Source organism: Leucoraja erinacea, chromosome 21, assembly GCF_028641065.1.
Source record: "Leucoraja erinacea ecotype New England chromosome 21, Leri_hhj_1, whole genome shotgun sequence".
Classification (NCBI taxonomy): domain Eukaryota; kingdom Metazoa; phylum Chordata; class Chondrichthyes; order Rajiformes; family Rajidae; genus Leucoraja; species Leucoraja erinaceus.
In genome coordinates, this window is record NC_073397.1 from 16,204,695 (window position 1) to 16,220,201 (window position 15,507).

Genomic DNA, 15,507 nt, shown 5'->3' on the forward strand with positions numbered 1-15,507 from the left:
TGAGCATTGCCAATGTCTCAACATTTATTCCTTGATATGCTTGGAGTTCATGGGGGGGTGAAGACAAACGCACTGCAGGCTTTATCCATTGGTTGGCCACAGCATGGACTAAAACCACAGTGAAATGTTTGAGGCTCGTGCTATATTTTGTACTTGCTGTACACACCGAGTCGTGTGAGGTTTTGTTTGATATCAATGTCTTGGGAGCGAGACCAAGATTACTAGTATTCTGACTTTTTTTTTTTAGCCTTGGGCTTGCTGGAAATCAACTAGGAAATAATACAAAGCTGCTTACAACCTTGCACACATTATAGCCAATGTAGATAGACACAAAGTGCTGGAGTAACTTGGCAGGTCAGGCCTCGTATCGGGAGAAAAATTGGCTGAAGAAGGCTCCCAACCCAAAAGGTCCCTTTTCTCCAGTCATGCTGCCAGACTGCTGAGTTACTCCATCACATTGTATCTATCTTCAGTATAAACCAGCATCTGCAATTATTTTCTACACATTACAGCCAATGTACCTTGGTAATGTAGAAATTACACAATGTAAACCATGCTACAGTAAAGCACCAGATCAGACTTGCTATGCATATATTGGCCACCAGATACCCTATGCCACTGACTAAAGAGCTTTGGGACATTCCAAGCTTGTTTAAAGCTGCTGTAGAAATGTAAATTTCCTCCCTACCAATGCTGCCTGACATGCTGAGTCCCTCCGGCACTCTGCTTTGTTCTTCAAGTACATAGTGGCCAGAATGCACAACTTCCCAGCTTTAGGAAATAGTGTCACAGGAAATTGTCCTACTTGAAGTTGGATGCGGCCTTGGTTTAATGCCTCATTTGAAAAAAAAACTCAGCTGGGGTTCTAAGCTCTGTGCTTCACAGATGTGCTAGCTTGATTCTGTACTTGGATCTCGAAGGGTGGCAGGTGGCTCCTCGGTAGACTTGCTGCCTTACTATGCCAGAGATCCGGGTTCATTCCAGTCTACGGGTGGTCTGTATGTAGTTTGCAAGTTTTCCCTGGGACTGCGTGGGTCTCCGGTTGCTCCGGTTTCCTCCCACACTCCAAAGACGTACAGGTTTGTAGCTTAATTGACTTGGGTAAAATTGTAAAACTGTCCCGAGTGTGGAGGATAATGTTAGTGCAGGGAAGGTCGCTGGTCAGCGCGGATTTGTTAGGCAGAAGGACCTGCTCACACGCTGTATGTCTAAAGTCTCGGGTGAAACCGGCTATAACGTTCAGAGGCAAAACGGCATCCTTGGGTCATGACTGACACTTGTTATCGCAGGAATCATCAGGACATCTATGGACGAACGGTGGGTAGATGGGTGCAAGGTTCAATGTGAATGTGATGGGCTGAAGGGCCTGATTCTATGGTATGACTTCAACTCCATGGTTTCAATGCCTGATCCTCAATTTTTCCATAATTCTTTCTATCCCAGTTTTTCTTTTTTGCTGAATATTATCTATATCCCACTCTTGGAAGTTCTCTTTCAAAACTTTCACCACATCTCTAACCAAGCCTGGAGATACGAGTGCAGATACTGGAATCTTGATTGAAAAACAAAGTGCTTGCAGAACACAGCAAGTCATAGACAGCATCTGCAGAGGGAAATGGATAGATGACATTTCAGGTTGATATGCTGTCGGCTTCAGAGAGATATGCTGTTGGCTTCAAACTGGTTTGCTTCCTTTTTTTCTTGCGAGTTGCCTTAACTTGATAGTTCCTAAAAAATGTCTGTTACTATTTTTTCTCTTTGCTATCCAGGGAACCTCCATTACAAACTCGGCCAATAATCTGCTATGTAAGAAAAGGGTCCTATCAAATTCCACTAACCAACATTTTGTTTTCACCGTGCAGAAATTACAACAGTGTTTATACATAGTCCCAGCCCCCCCCCCTCATTTCAGGGCACCATAATGTTTGTGATTCATGGACATCACCAGTTGCTGGGTGTCTTCTCTGGTGATGCTCTGCCAGGCCTGTTTTGCAGCCATCTTTAGCTTTTGCTTGTTTTGGGGGCTAGTCCCCTTCAGTTTTCTCTTCAGTATATAAAAGGCATGCTCAATTGGGTTCAGATCAGGTGATTGACTTGACCACTCAAGGATTGACCATTAATTAGCTTTGGAAAAACTCCTTTGTTTGTTTGGTATCATTGTCTTGCTATAGAATGAATCGGCGGCCAATGAGTTTTGAGGCATGTTTGAACTTGAGCAGATAGGATGTGTCTATACACTTTAAAATTCATAATGCTACTACCATCAGCAGTTGCATCATCAATGAAGATAAGTGATCCAGTACTTTCAGCAGCCATACATCCTAAGGCCATAACACCCCCACCACCATGTTTCACAGAAGAGGTGGTATGCTTTGGATCTTCCTCACCAGTGCTCTCTTCTTAATCATGTTTCAAACAGTTGATTTTGGTAAGCCTAATGTTTGTTTTATTCTTGTTTCTCAGTCTCATAATGGTTTCTTTGACTTTCATTGGCATAACTTTGGTCTTCGTGTTGATAAACAGCAATAAAAATTTCTAAATGTGATGGAAAGACTAGATGCTGAGAGCTCTCTTATACCTGCATGAAGGAGGCATTTAAACAAAGCTGAGCAATTACAAACACACACGTCCCAAACATTACGGTGCCCGGAAATGGGAGGACTATGTATAAACACAGCTGTAATTTCTACATGGAGAAACCAAAATATATTAAAATGGCCTTTAATAAAATCTGACTGACTGTAACCACATTTGATTTTTTTTCTTTTTTTTTCTATTACAAATCTCAAATTGTGGAGCACAGAGGCAAATAAATAAATGATGGGTCTTTGTCCCAAACATTATGGAGGGCACTGTGTAGTGTGATTTGACTGGCTAGCATGCAAAGCTTTTCACTGTATTTCAATATTTGTCTACCAATACCAAGAGGCAGCAATAGAAGTTGGTGCTTTTAACAGCTGTGCCACCAGAGGGCACATTTGAGGTTAGTGACTGCTTTTGAGAATGTTTTGCAAACGTTTTCATCATTTTCACTGAACGTTGAGAACCTTTCGTGCAATCACAAAACTTGCTGAATGTGGGTGTTGTCACAATCGGTAGCTGTTGTCTGCCATAAACCATCTGACTTGGAAACTGGAGTTTGCCACTTGAGTCTAGTTTATCGTCACGCGTACCAAGGTACAGTGAAGAGCTTTTTGCTGTGTGCTAACCAGTCAGCAGAAAGGCAATGCATGATTATAATTAAGCCGTCCACAGGATATAAATACATGATAAAGGGAATGGTGTTTAGTGCAAGGTAAAGTCTGATCAACGATAGTCTCCAACGAGGTAGATTGGACTACACAGGACTGCTCGTCAGGTGGATAGTTCAGTTCCTGAAACTGGAGGTGTGCGGTTTCACACTTCTGTACCTCTTGCCAGAGGGGAGGAGTGACTGGGGTGCAATATGTCCTTGATTGTCCTGGTGTAATGTTTTTTTACATTGAGTAGTGGGGGTCTGGAATGTGCTGCCAGGTGGTGGAGGTGGAGGCAGATCCAATAGTGATGTTTAAGAGGCTTTTTGCTCTGCACATGAAAGTGCAGGGAATAGTTGATATGGGTCATGTGCAGGCAGATGAGGTCAGACTAACTTGGCTTCATGTTCGGCGCCAACATTGTGTGCCGTTCTATAGAATGAGGAAATAAGAAGCTGCAGGTTCTGCCTTACACCATTGATAGACACAGTGCTGGAATAATTCAGCAGGTCAGGCAACATTGCTGGAGAAAAAGGATGAGTGATGTTTTGGGTAGGGACCTTTCTTCAGACTGAGGAAGGGTCCTGACCTGAAATGTCACCCATCCTTTTTCTTCAGAGATGGTACCTGACCCACTGAGTTAATCCAGCATTTTGTGTCTATCTTCAACACTGTTCCATGTTCCCCAGATTTTATGTCATTTGCAAGGGTAATTATTCCACCTCATTGATCCAGGGCAAAAGAGAAGCTTTGGAAAAATGATTTCTGAAAACATGAAGAGGCATCCTGATCTGAAATGTCACCTGTCCATCAGAGATGCTGCCTGTCCCACTGACTTACTCCAGCATTTTATGTCTATTTTGAATCTGAAGAAGGCTTCTGACTCAAAACATCATCCATCTTTTTTCACCAGAGATGTAGCCTGACCCGCTAAGTTACTCCAGCACTTTGTGTCTATCTTGGGTATAAACCACCATCTGCATGCTGTTCCTTCCTATACGTGAGATACTCCAGAACTTTGTGTTGTCTTTTTCTTTTAAGTGAAATGCTGTGCTGAATAAATTATCCATGAGAGGGAGCCATTGAGCTACAAAGAAATAATATCATTAGTCTGGATTTCCCACTGAAGTTTTTGTTGCTCGGATTCACAGCAATAGTTTTTTATGCAAATCAAGAACATTTCCTTCAAAAGTAGCTTCCAAGATTGATTAAGACTGAACAATTGCTAACTTCTACCCTCATAAAGGTCAAAACTAGGGTCGGCAAGAAACTGTTTTGCATGGGAAGGTCTGACGCGGTTGCAGAGGCAGGGAAAGAGAGACTTATTTTTCCTCAGCTTGTTAATGAAAGGAGCTGTATCTAATGAATAGTATTTCAACTGAGGGAAACATTATGAATCTTTGACCTTAGCGTTAATGTTCATCAATTGTTTTTTGTATGGGGGGGGGAAGGAGCGCAAGGAGGGTTGGCGGGAATTCCACCAACACAGAGTAAGGAGGTGTTGGTGGTTGTGATCTAGTTTAGTATAGACTTTAGATTAGAGATACAGCATGGAACAGGCACATTGGCCCACCAAGTCCACGCCAACCAGTTCTATCGTATCCCACTTTCTCATCCACTCCTTGCACACTAAGGCAGCATGGTGACACAGGGGTAGAGTTACTGCTTAACAGTGCCAGAGACCCTTGGGTACCATATCTGAGGAAGGATGTGCTGGAGACGGTCCAGAGGAGGTTTACAGGGATGAGTGGGTTGACATATGATGAGCGTTTGATGGTACGGGGCCTGTACTCATTGGAGATTGGAAGGGGAGTGAGGAACCTCATTGAAACTTACCGAATGGTGAAAGGCTTGGATAGAGTGGATGTAGAGAGGATTTTTCCCCTAGAGGGAGAGTCCAGGACTGGAGGACATAACCTCAGAATTAAACAACGTTCTTTTATGAAGGAGATGAGGAGGAATTTTGATCATCGGAGGGTGATGAATCTGTGATTTTTTATTTATTTTTTTGCCACAAAAGACTGTGGAGGCCATTAATGGATATTTTTAAGGCAGAGATAGATAGATTCTTGATTAGTACGGGTGTCAAGGGTTATGGGGAGAAGGCAGGAGAAGGGGGTAAGGAGGGAAAGATAGGATCAGCCATGATTGAATGGCAGAGTAGACTTGATGGACTGTGGCCTAATTCTGCTCCTATCACTTGAACTTATGAGACCCGGAAGCAATCTTGACTGCGGATGCTGTCTGTATGGAGTTTGTAAGTTCTCCCTGTGACTGTGTAGGTTTTCTCTGGGTGCTTTGGCTTCCTCCCACACTCCATAGATGCACAAGTTAATTGGTTTCTGTAAATTGTCCCTAGTGTGTAGGATGGAATGACATCATTGGTTGGCGTGGACTTGGTGGGCCGAAGAACCTGTTTCCACCCTGTATCTCTAAGCTAAACTAACGGCGGTTTACAGGTGCCAATTATCCTACAAACTCCCACATCTTTGGGTTGTGGGAGGAAACCCACGTGGTCACAAGGAGATCATACAGACTTCACACAAGGTCAGGATTGAGCCCGGGTCACCGGCACTAAGGCAGCAGCTCGTAAGGCTAGGAGATGTTAGGAGAGGGAACAGTTTTCTGAAGGACAAGATGGGGCCCCAGGACAACATGGCGGTGGACGGAGGAGAGGGTCGGTGCTGGTGCATGACTCTAGGAGGGGCAAGACAAAGTGTGGCAGGTCGTAGGCGAACACAGGCCGGGGGGGGGGGGGGGGGGGGGGGGGGGGGGGGGGTTTGATACAGATGGATGGACAAAGGCCAGAGATGAAAACAAAGCGGTCTGAGACAAAAGGATTGAAGAGTTGTGAATTGTGAAGCTAGAAAAAGTGACATAGGTGGAGGGGGAGAGAAATAGTTACATGTCCCGAGTTACATGTCCCGATGATGTTTCGAGTCGAGCCCCTTCAGTCTGAAGAAGTGTCTCGACCTGAAACGCCACCTATTCCTTTTTTTCCAGAGATGCCCCCTGAGTTACTCCAACGTGTGTAAACCGGCATCTGCAGTTCCTTCCTACACTCAATGTTCATACCGTTAGGTTGTAAGCTACCAAAGTGGAATGTGAGCTGCTGTTCCTCCAGCATGCGTGTGGCTTCACTCTGGCAATGGAAGAGGCCCAGGACAGAAAGGTCATTGTTTGAATGGGAAGAGTAGTTAAAATGGTTAGCACCTGGGAGATGCAGTAATCCTTGGTGGACCGAGTGCAAGGTTTCATTTGTTGTAAATCTTCGGAACTCCCTACCCTCGAGACCTGTGGATTCTGAGTCATTATATTGAGGTCAAGAGACTAATATTGCCACATTGGGATCAGATAAGAAAATGGCAATGAGCCAAAGGAGCAGCTGTAATCTCATAAATGGTGGAGAAGGTTCAGGGTGGGTGTGGAGGGAGCATTAAATATTCTGTTGCTGCCCCTCTTCCCTCTGTTCTTGATACGGTTACCAGTGAAAGGGTATGTGAAGAAGCATCAGGAAACTCCAAGTCCGCGCCGACCAACAATCACCCTGTCTGCGACCACGATCCTACACCCTGGGGACTGTTTACAATTTCTCTTGAAACCAATTAACCTACAAACTTGTACATCTTTGGGATGTGGGATTCAACCAAAGAACCTGAAGGAAACCCATGTGGTCACAGGGCGAACATGCAAACTCAGCAGAGACAGCACCCCTAGTCATCAGTCTGAAGAAGGGTTTCGGCCCGAAACGTTGCCTATTTCCTTCGCTCCATAGCTGCTGCTGCTGCTGCTGCTGCACCTGCTGAGTTTCTCCAGCACTTTTGTCTACCTTCGATTTTCCGACATCTGCAGTTCCTTCTTAAACCCCTAGTTAGACTGAAACCCGGTTCTGTGGCATTGTAAGGCAGCAGTTCTACCGCTGCGCTACTGCTGCCCCTTGATCTCCCATTTTATACTAATCATAGAATCAAAAAGCATGGAACTAAGCCCTTCAGCCCAACTTGTCCATGCTAACCAACATGCACCATCTACACTAGACCCATCTGCCTGTGTTTGGCCCACATCCTTCTAAACCTTTCTTAGATGTACCTGTCCCAATGTCTCTTGGATTCGCTCACTAACAGTAAACAAAGTGTTAGGATAATAATAATAATAAACTTTTTTTCGGACTCAAGGTCCAGACAAGGGACAACATTACATAAAAATACATTGCACATAAAAACATCATAAAATACATATAAAATCTTAATATATCATTTATAAATCATACTGTAAAAACACAATACATGAATTAATATCTAGAATAGAAGAGAATGATCAACATCCTACAACGTGACAACGATACCAGTGTCTCCACAACTGGGATTCGTAGTGTGTAGTGCTAAACCTTATGTTTGACAAGGACACAGTAATTACATGTTTAGAGTCATTTATCCTGCAAATGAATTTGTACATATGATTTATTTGGATACCTTCTAAAGTACTGACTCCTGCAGCCACAAATATATTAAATGGATCATTTTCTAAGACATGGAGTCTTGAAGATATTCAGCACAGGAACACACCCTCTTCCTACTGAGTCCATGCTGACCCGTGGTCTCCCATTTTTACACTGATCCATTTTATTTATCCCACATTTCCATCAAGACCACCACCCTCCGGATTCTACCATTTTGCTAATTAATCCTCAAACCTACGTGTTACAGAGTGCTAAGTAATCCTCAAACCTACGTGTTTCGTTTATTCGTTTGTTTTCGAGATACAGCGTGAAAACATGCCCTTCGGCCCACCGGGCCCACACTGACTAGCGATCCCCACACACTAACGCTGTCTTACACACAAGGGCAACTTTACAACCTTTAACCATCGGTGAGGCAGCAACTCTACCGCTGCGCCACTGTGCTGCCCTAAGAGCTGCGAGGCAGAGGCTCGACTAGCTACACAACTGTGCCAGCTTTTAAGTCTGGCAATCAGTAACGAGTGGGAGCCATAAGAATGAGAGATGCAGCCTCAACTGTTTATAATCTATGATGATGACTTGGATGAAGGATTGTAGCCATATTTATTGATGATGCAAAGATAGGTGAGTCAATGATTTGTAAAGAGGGCAAAAAATATATGTCAAAGGGATTTAATTAGGTGAGGTGATGGGCAATAAGATGGAATGTGATATGGGAAAATATGACGTTATCACTTTGGAAGAAAGAATGATTAAGGGAACGAAGATAGACACAAAATGCTGGAGTAACTCAGCGGACAGGCAGCATCTCAGGAGAGAAGGAATAGGTGACGTTTTGGGTCACGACCCTTCGTCAGACTGATGTTGGGAGTGGGCAGTACAGAGATAAAATGTAGTCGGAGGCAGTGAGACTGGTAGAACTCGGAAGGGGGAGGGGATGGAGAGAGAGAGGGAAAGCAAGGGCTACTTGAAGTTCGATAAGTCAATGTTCATACTGCTGGGTTGTAAGCTGCCCAAGCGAAATATGAATTGCAGTTCCTCCAATTTGCTCTGGCAATGGAGGAGGCCCAGGGTAGAAAGGTCAGTGTGGGAGTGGGAGTTAGTGTTGAGCAACCAGGTGATCGGATAGGTTTAGGCGGACTGAGTGGAGGTGTTCAGCGAAACGATTGCCTAGCCTGAGCTTGGTCTCGCCGATGTACAGGAATCCACGCCTGGAACAGCGGATACAGTAGATGAGATTGGATGAGGTCCCTGAAGAATAAGGACATCTCTGATGACCTGGTCTGGAAAACTTCATCCTGGGCACAGATGCGGCGTAGACAGAGGAATTGGGAGTAGGGGATAGTCTTTCCAGGAAGCAGGGTGAGAAGAAGTGTAGTCTAGATAGCAATGGGAGTCAGATTTACATGGGTAGCTTACACCCCGGTGGTATGAACATTGACTTCTCTAACTTCAACTAACCCTTGCTTTCCCTCTCTCTCCATCCCCTCTCCCTTCCCAGTTCTCCTACCAGTCTTATTGTATCTGACTACATTTTATCTCTGTACCGCCCACTCCCCTAACATCAGTCTGAAGAAGGGTCTCGACCTGAAACGTCACCCATTCCTTCTATCCAGCGACGCTACCTGTCCAGCTGAATTACTCCAGCATTTTATGTCTAAGAGATTAAGAGTTTGTTGGTCATATGCACCTAAGGAATGAACAGGGACTTTATTTTTGAGGTGCAGCTCAGAAACAGGCCCTCCAGCCCACCCAGTCTGCGCCGAGCGGCCATCACTCGTACACTAGGAAATCCCTACTTACTGCAGCTTTACCGGCACATCAGACACAGCAACTCGAACAACAAAACATGCAATAGATGATCAGTTATTCTAAACTAATGTAGAACAAGATAGTGCGAGAATAAAGTACATTGAGGAACCACAGTGCTGCAAAGTTTGTAAAGTTTTGGTGTAGAGGTAAGGGGCTGTCCCACTTGGGCGCCATTTGTGCGTCACATAGGTGGCACGTGAAGATTTTGTGAATCCCAAAATCCTGGGGGTGCTGCACGCGACAGCGTCGTGTGTCGTGACGCATAAATGAAGCGCAAATAATCCCCTAGACGGGCCCTGTAGGGTCGTGATTAGGGTCGTACAGTGATTCAGAGTCCGATAACTGATGGGAAGAAGCTGTTCTTGCAACCTGGAGATCATGGTTCTCAGGCTCCTGTACCTTCTTCCCAATGACAGCAGCAAGATGGGGGCATGTCTAGCAGGGGGTGGGTCTTTTATGATTATAGCTGCCTTCTTGAGGTAGCACTTCTGGTCAACCCCTTTGATGATGGGGATGTCAATATCTGGATGGACCAGACAATTTATTTTAGTTTCGTTCAGAGATATAGTGTGGAAACAGGCCCTTCGGCCCACCGAGTCCGTGCTGACCAATGATCACCGCTTCACATTAGTTCTATGTTACCTCAATTTTGCATCGTGCACATCAACAACCAGAGAGCGGTTCTGGTCTCCCACCCTGGTGAAACCATCAGTCCACGCGACTGGTTCAAGTTGTCTAATTACCATGACACATGTTCCCCACTCTATGCCCCTTCAGATCAGCTCTACTCTTTTAAGGTTTTTTTTTTTGCACAAAAGTAACAGGGGTGGCACAGTAACGCAGGGGTAGTATTGGCCAACTAACAAATATTTGAGGGGATGGCCAAAGATTAGGGTCTAGGAAGAGATTGGCGAGGAAAGCGAGGTGATTGGGAATGGGCGGGAAATCTGAAGATGATGCATGGACAAACATTCCTGGTGGTGCGGGAAGACGGGAAGGATTGTTGTCGGGATAATGAAGAGTCATGCTGACCCTGTTAGAATATCGTAAACTCCCAGAGCTCATTGCTAAGGATTGAACTAGCTTCAACGGTTTCGGAAGGGCGAGAGCACATCTGTACACCAGCGTTCCCAGGAAGCATCCACTGAACAGCTGTGAGAAGTGTTTCAACTCGGAGTCATTCCAACACCCCAAACTTAACTCTCACTCTGGAGTCCAGTCAAATTGCCTCAGGATCTTGGCAGGGAAAACAAACTTTGCCCAGGCCAAAATAAAATTATTTTTGGATCAATTACCTTTTGGCAACAGTCGTAGGAGCAAGCCCTGACGCACAAGCAAAGGGGGAAAGACTATCTTTGAGTAGCCACAACGAGCGGTACAGTGACACTACAGTGGAGTTGCTGCCGCACAGAGCTCCAGAGACCCGGGTTCGATCCTGACTACGGGTACTGTCGGTACAGAGTTTGTACGTTCTCCCCGTGACCGCGTGGGTTTTCTTCGGGTGCTCCGGTTTCCTCCCACACTCCAAAGACGTACAGGTTTGTGTAAGAAAGAACTGCAGATGCTGGTTTAAATCGAAAGGTGGACACAAAATGCTTTAGTAACTCAGTGGGTGAGGCAGCATCTCTGGAGAGAAGGAAAGGGCGACGTTTCGGGGCGAGAGCCGTAACATCAGTCATTCCTTGTCTCCAGAAATGCTGCCTCACCCGCTGAGTTACTCCAGCATTTTGTGTCTACCAGGTTTGTAGGTGAATTGGCCTTCGGAAAAATTGTAAATTGCCACTAGTGTGTAGGATTGTGTTCGTGTACGGGGATCGCTGGTTGGCCTGGATTCAGGAGGCCGAAGGGCCAGTTTCAGCACTGTATCTCTGTGTCACTGTAAATAACTTAAATTTGCACCTGAAATCCTCCATTGTGTTGAAAGGCTGGGGGACATATGATTGGCCTTACTATATGTTCCGTGTATGGTGTGGAACATGACATTAAATATAATGCTAGTAAGAGTGCTGTTATGGTCTGTAGAACCAAAGAGGATAAATGCCTAAAATATCCTGTTTTTAAATTGTCTGACAACAATCTTAGTGTCTGTAATAAGATTAAAATATCTAGGGCATATTATTACAGAACAAATGACAGATGATTAGGATATTTATAGGCAACGACGCATGCTGTATGTACAGGCAAATATCCTCTTGCGTAAATTTGGTGCGTGTGCAGATGTGGTGAAGATGTCGCTATTTAGAGCATACTGCACACCCCTCTACACTGCGCGCCTGTGGTCGAACTATTTAAAGACAAGTATGCAGAGACTAAAGGTGGCATATAACGATGCCATGAGAACACTGCTAAGGCAACCTAGATGGTGTAGTGGCAGTAATATGTTTGTGGCTGCAGGAGTCGGTACTTTAGAAGCTATCCTAAGACACCACGTATAAATTCATTTGCAGGATAAATGACTCTAAAAAATGTGCTTATTGTGGCCTTGACAAACATAAGGGTTAGCACTACACGCTACGAATCCCAGTTGTGGACACACTGGTATCGTTGTCTCATAGAAACATAGAAACATAGAAATTAGGTGCAGGAGTAGGCCATTCGGCCCTTCGAGCCTGCACCGCCATTTAATATGATCATGGCTGATCATCCAACTCAGTATCCCGTACCTGCCTTCTCTCCATACCCTCTGATCCCCTTGGCCACAAGGGCCACATCTAACTCCCTCTTAAATATAGCTGTTGTAGGACATTGTTGTAGGACATTGATCATCTTTTAATCTGGATTTTTAACTTGAGTATTGTGGGTTTTTGTTAAATATAAATTATGATGTTTTTATGTGATATACCATAATTTTATATATATTTATGATATTTGATATGCAATGCATTTTTAATGTAATGTTGCCCCTTGTCTGGACCTTGAGTCCGTAATAAAGTTTATATTATTATGATTGAGCTGTTTAAAACGGTGGAAAGATTCAATGGAGTGAATACAGAGGCATGATCTCCTCTGAGCGAACAGAGAATTCCACGAAAAATGGCACAAAGTGACGGAGTAACTCAGCAGGTCAGGCAGCATCCGTGGAGAATGTAATAGCTTAGCTTAGTATACTGTCACATGTACCGAGGTACAGTGAAAATCTATTCTTGTGTGCTAACCAGTCAGCGGAAAGTTTATACATTACAGTCGGACCATCCTAGGGCGGCACAGTGGCGCAGCGGTAGAGTTGCTGCCTCACAGCGCAAGAGACCCAAGTTCGATTCTGACTACAGGATCTCCCTGTGACCGCGTGGGTTTACTCCGGGTGCTCCGGTTCCCTCCCACACTCCAAAGGCGTGCAGGTTTGTAGGTTAATCAGCTAATCAGCTTCTGTAAATTGTCCCTGTTCTGCAGGAGAGTTAGTGCTAGTGTGCGGGTGATCATTGGTCGGCACGGCCCGGTGGGCCGAAGGGCCTGTTTCCACACTGTATCTCTAACCTTAAGTAACAATATCAAGAGCTGGCGCTGCCTTTCAGGAACAGAAAGGGAGTTGCTGGAGGTGTGTTAAGATGTCTCCACACTGACATGTGCAAGGCATAATTGCAGGCTTTGGTAATTAGATGGGTATTAGCGCAGGCTCTGATGATTGCCACATTTTCGACAGCTGAGTTGCCGAGCAGGTTCTGATGGCGACGCCACTCTGCGACACATCCCAGACGTTCTGATGTCTTCGACACAGGAGCCGCTCTCTGATCAGAGCTCGGCATCTGAGAGCCTCCAGCTGCGGAAGCAATTTGGTTCGGGAGCGGTCACTTGAAGCAAAGGTGTCCAACAGCCCGCCCCAACCGGTGATGTATGGAGCCCATTTGTTTCCCTGTCCACCATGGGCACTGACATCCCCACTATCGAAGGGACCTGCAGGGGTCGCTGCCTGAAAAAGGCAGCCAGCATCGTCAGAGTCCCACACCACCCTGGCCATGCTCTCATTTCACCCTGCTATCCGGAAGAAGGTATAGGAGCCTGAAAACTGTAACGTCCAGGTTCAGGAACAGCTTCTTCCCTACACCCATAAGGCTTTTAAACACTACAACCTCCAAATAAACTCCGAATACATAGATTTGAGAGCATTGGTTTTGCCTTTTTGTTATGTGTGTGTGTGTGTGTGTGTGTGTGTGTGTATATATATTTATATAAACTGAACTTCTTTTCGTCCATTATATTGTTACAGAGTACAATGTTTACATATTCTGTTGTGCCGCTGCAAGTAAGAATTTCATTGTTCTGTTTGGGACACATGACAATAAAACACTCTTGACTCTAGAAAGACGCCTCTGGGTGAGGGAGCCAGTTACTTTGATACCAATTACCCATGGGCCACCTAAACAAACAGTGGACGATGGCAAGGGATCCAGGCAGAGTGAGGGAGCCCTGCCCATAGAGTCAGTAAGTCTAGACTCCAGATGTGAACTGGTAGCCTCCCTGGTACTCAGTAAATATTGTAAGCAGATGTAACAGATTCAGCATGAAATTAAAGGGGAGTCATCTTAGAGGCTTCCCCTAATGACCTCAATTATCAGAGGGTTGTGTCCGGGAAGATGAGGATTAAACGCGGCAGCATCCGTTGTTGGGCGACTGGATCGGGGACGTTGACTCACCCAGAAGCGTTCTGGCGCCTGGGTGGTTCACAAGTCTCCGTTTGCATTCACTCGGGACAGCGCGGCAGCTGAATGCTTACGTTAAAAGGAAACTCACCTCCTGGTCAAGCCATCACACAGACGTGGAGGCTTGGGGGTGGCACAGTGGCGCAGCGGGTAGAGCTGCTGCCTCACGGCGCCGGAGACCCAGGTTCGATCCTGACCACGAAGTTTGTACGCTCTCCCTGCAACCGCGTGGGTTTTCTCCAGGTGCTCTGGTTTCCTCCCGCATGCCAAAGACTTGCAGGTTTGTAGGTTAATTGGCTTTGGTAAAAAATTGTATGTAGTCTCTGCTCTTGGAGAAAACTGGTGTACAGTCGGCTGGTCGGCGTGGACTTGGTGGGCTGACGGGCCCGTTTCCACGCTGTATCTACAAAGTCTAAAGTCAGTCCCTTTTTTCTGCACTATCTAATGCACTTATGTATGGTTTGATTTACCTGGATGAAAAATGGTCGACCTCGTTACATGTGACAATAATATATCAATACCAATACCAGTTGACATGAAACTGGGATTTACACATGGAACAGCTAAAGGAACAGATGATCCAATGCTGATGAAGTCAACAGTGAAAGGCTTGGATAGCGTGGACGTGGAGAGAGTGGACACTGGTGGGAGAGTCTAGGACCAGAGGCCACAGCCTCAGATTAAAAGGGTGACCTTTTTGAAAGGAGATGAGGAATTTCTTTAGGCGGAGGGTGGTGAATCTGTGGAGTTCATTGCCACAGACGGCGGTGGAGGCCAAGTCAGTGGATATATTTAAGGCGGAGATTGACAGATTCTTGATTAGTTAAGGCCCTGGCCCACTCACGAATTCTCCCGAGTTTTCCCCTTGATTCAAACTCGGAGAATGTCCGTAGCGAGTCCATCGATATTTTGTAGCGGCTCGTAATGCCAGCCGTAGGTACTCGGGGCATCAGGTAAGTCGGGACGTTTTTTCAGCATGTTGAAAAATGTCCATGAGTGAAATAAATAGCTCTGAGTACCTACAGCTGGCATCTCCGAGTTTGAATCAAGGGGAAAACTCGGGAGAATCTGTGAGTAACTCGGGAAAGTGGGACAGGCCCTTAAGGTTGTCTGGGACTGTGGGGCGAAGGCAGAAGAATGGGGTTGAGAGGGAAAGATTGATTGAATGGCGGAGTAGACTTGATGGGCCGAATGGCCTAGTTCTGCTCCTATGACGTATGAACATGAACACTCAGCTGATTGGAATTAGCCTCAGGAACAAGTGGAATTCAATGTAAAGAAATGCGAAGAGGTTTCACAGTGAGACAAGGACCCCAGACATAAATGTGGGATAAATGAAAATCATGTGCATGGGAAACAAATAAGA

The 15,507-nt window shown here is 45.4% G+C and overlaps 1 long non-coding RNA gene across 1 annotated transcript; it reads left to right on the forward strand.

Moving 5' to 3' along the window:
- The first annotated feature begins 1,942 nt into the window (after nt 1-1,942).
- LOC129707290 (uncharacterized) lies at nt 1,943-13,596 on the forward strand. The gene is made up of 2 exons (XR_008725168.1): nt 1,943-3,177; nt 13,145-13,596. It is a non-coding gene; the product is annotated as an uncharacterized LOC129707290 (long non-coding RNA).
- The last annotated feature ends 1,911 nt before the right edge of the window (nt 13,597-15,507 follow it).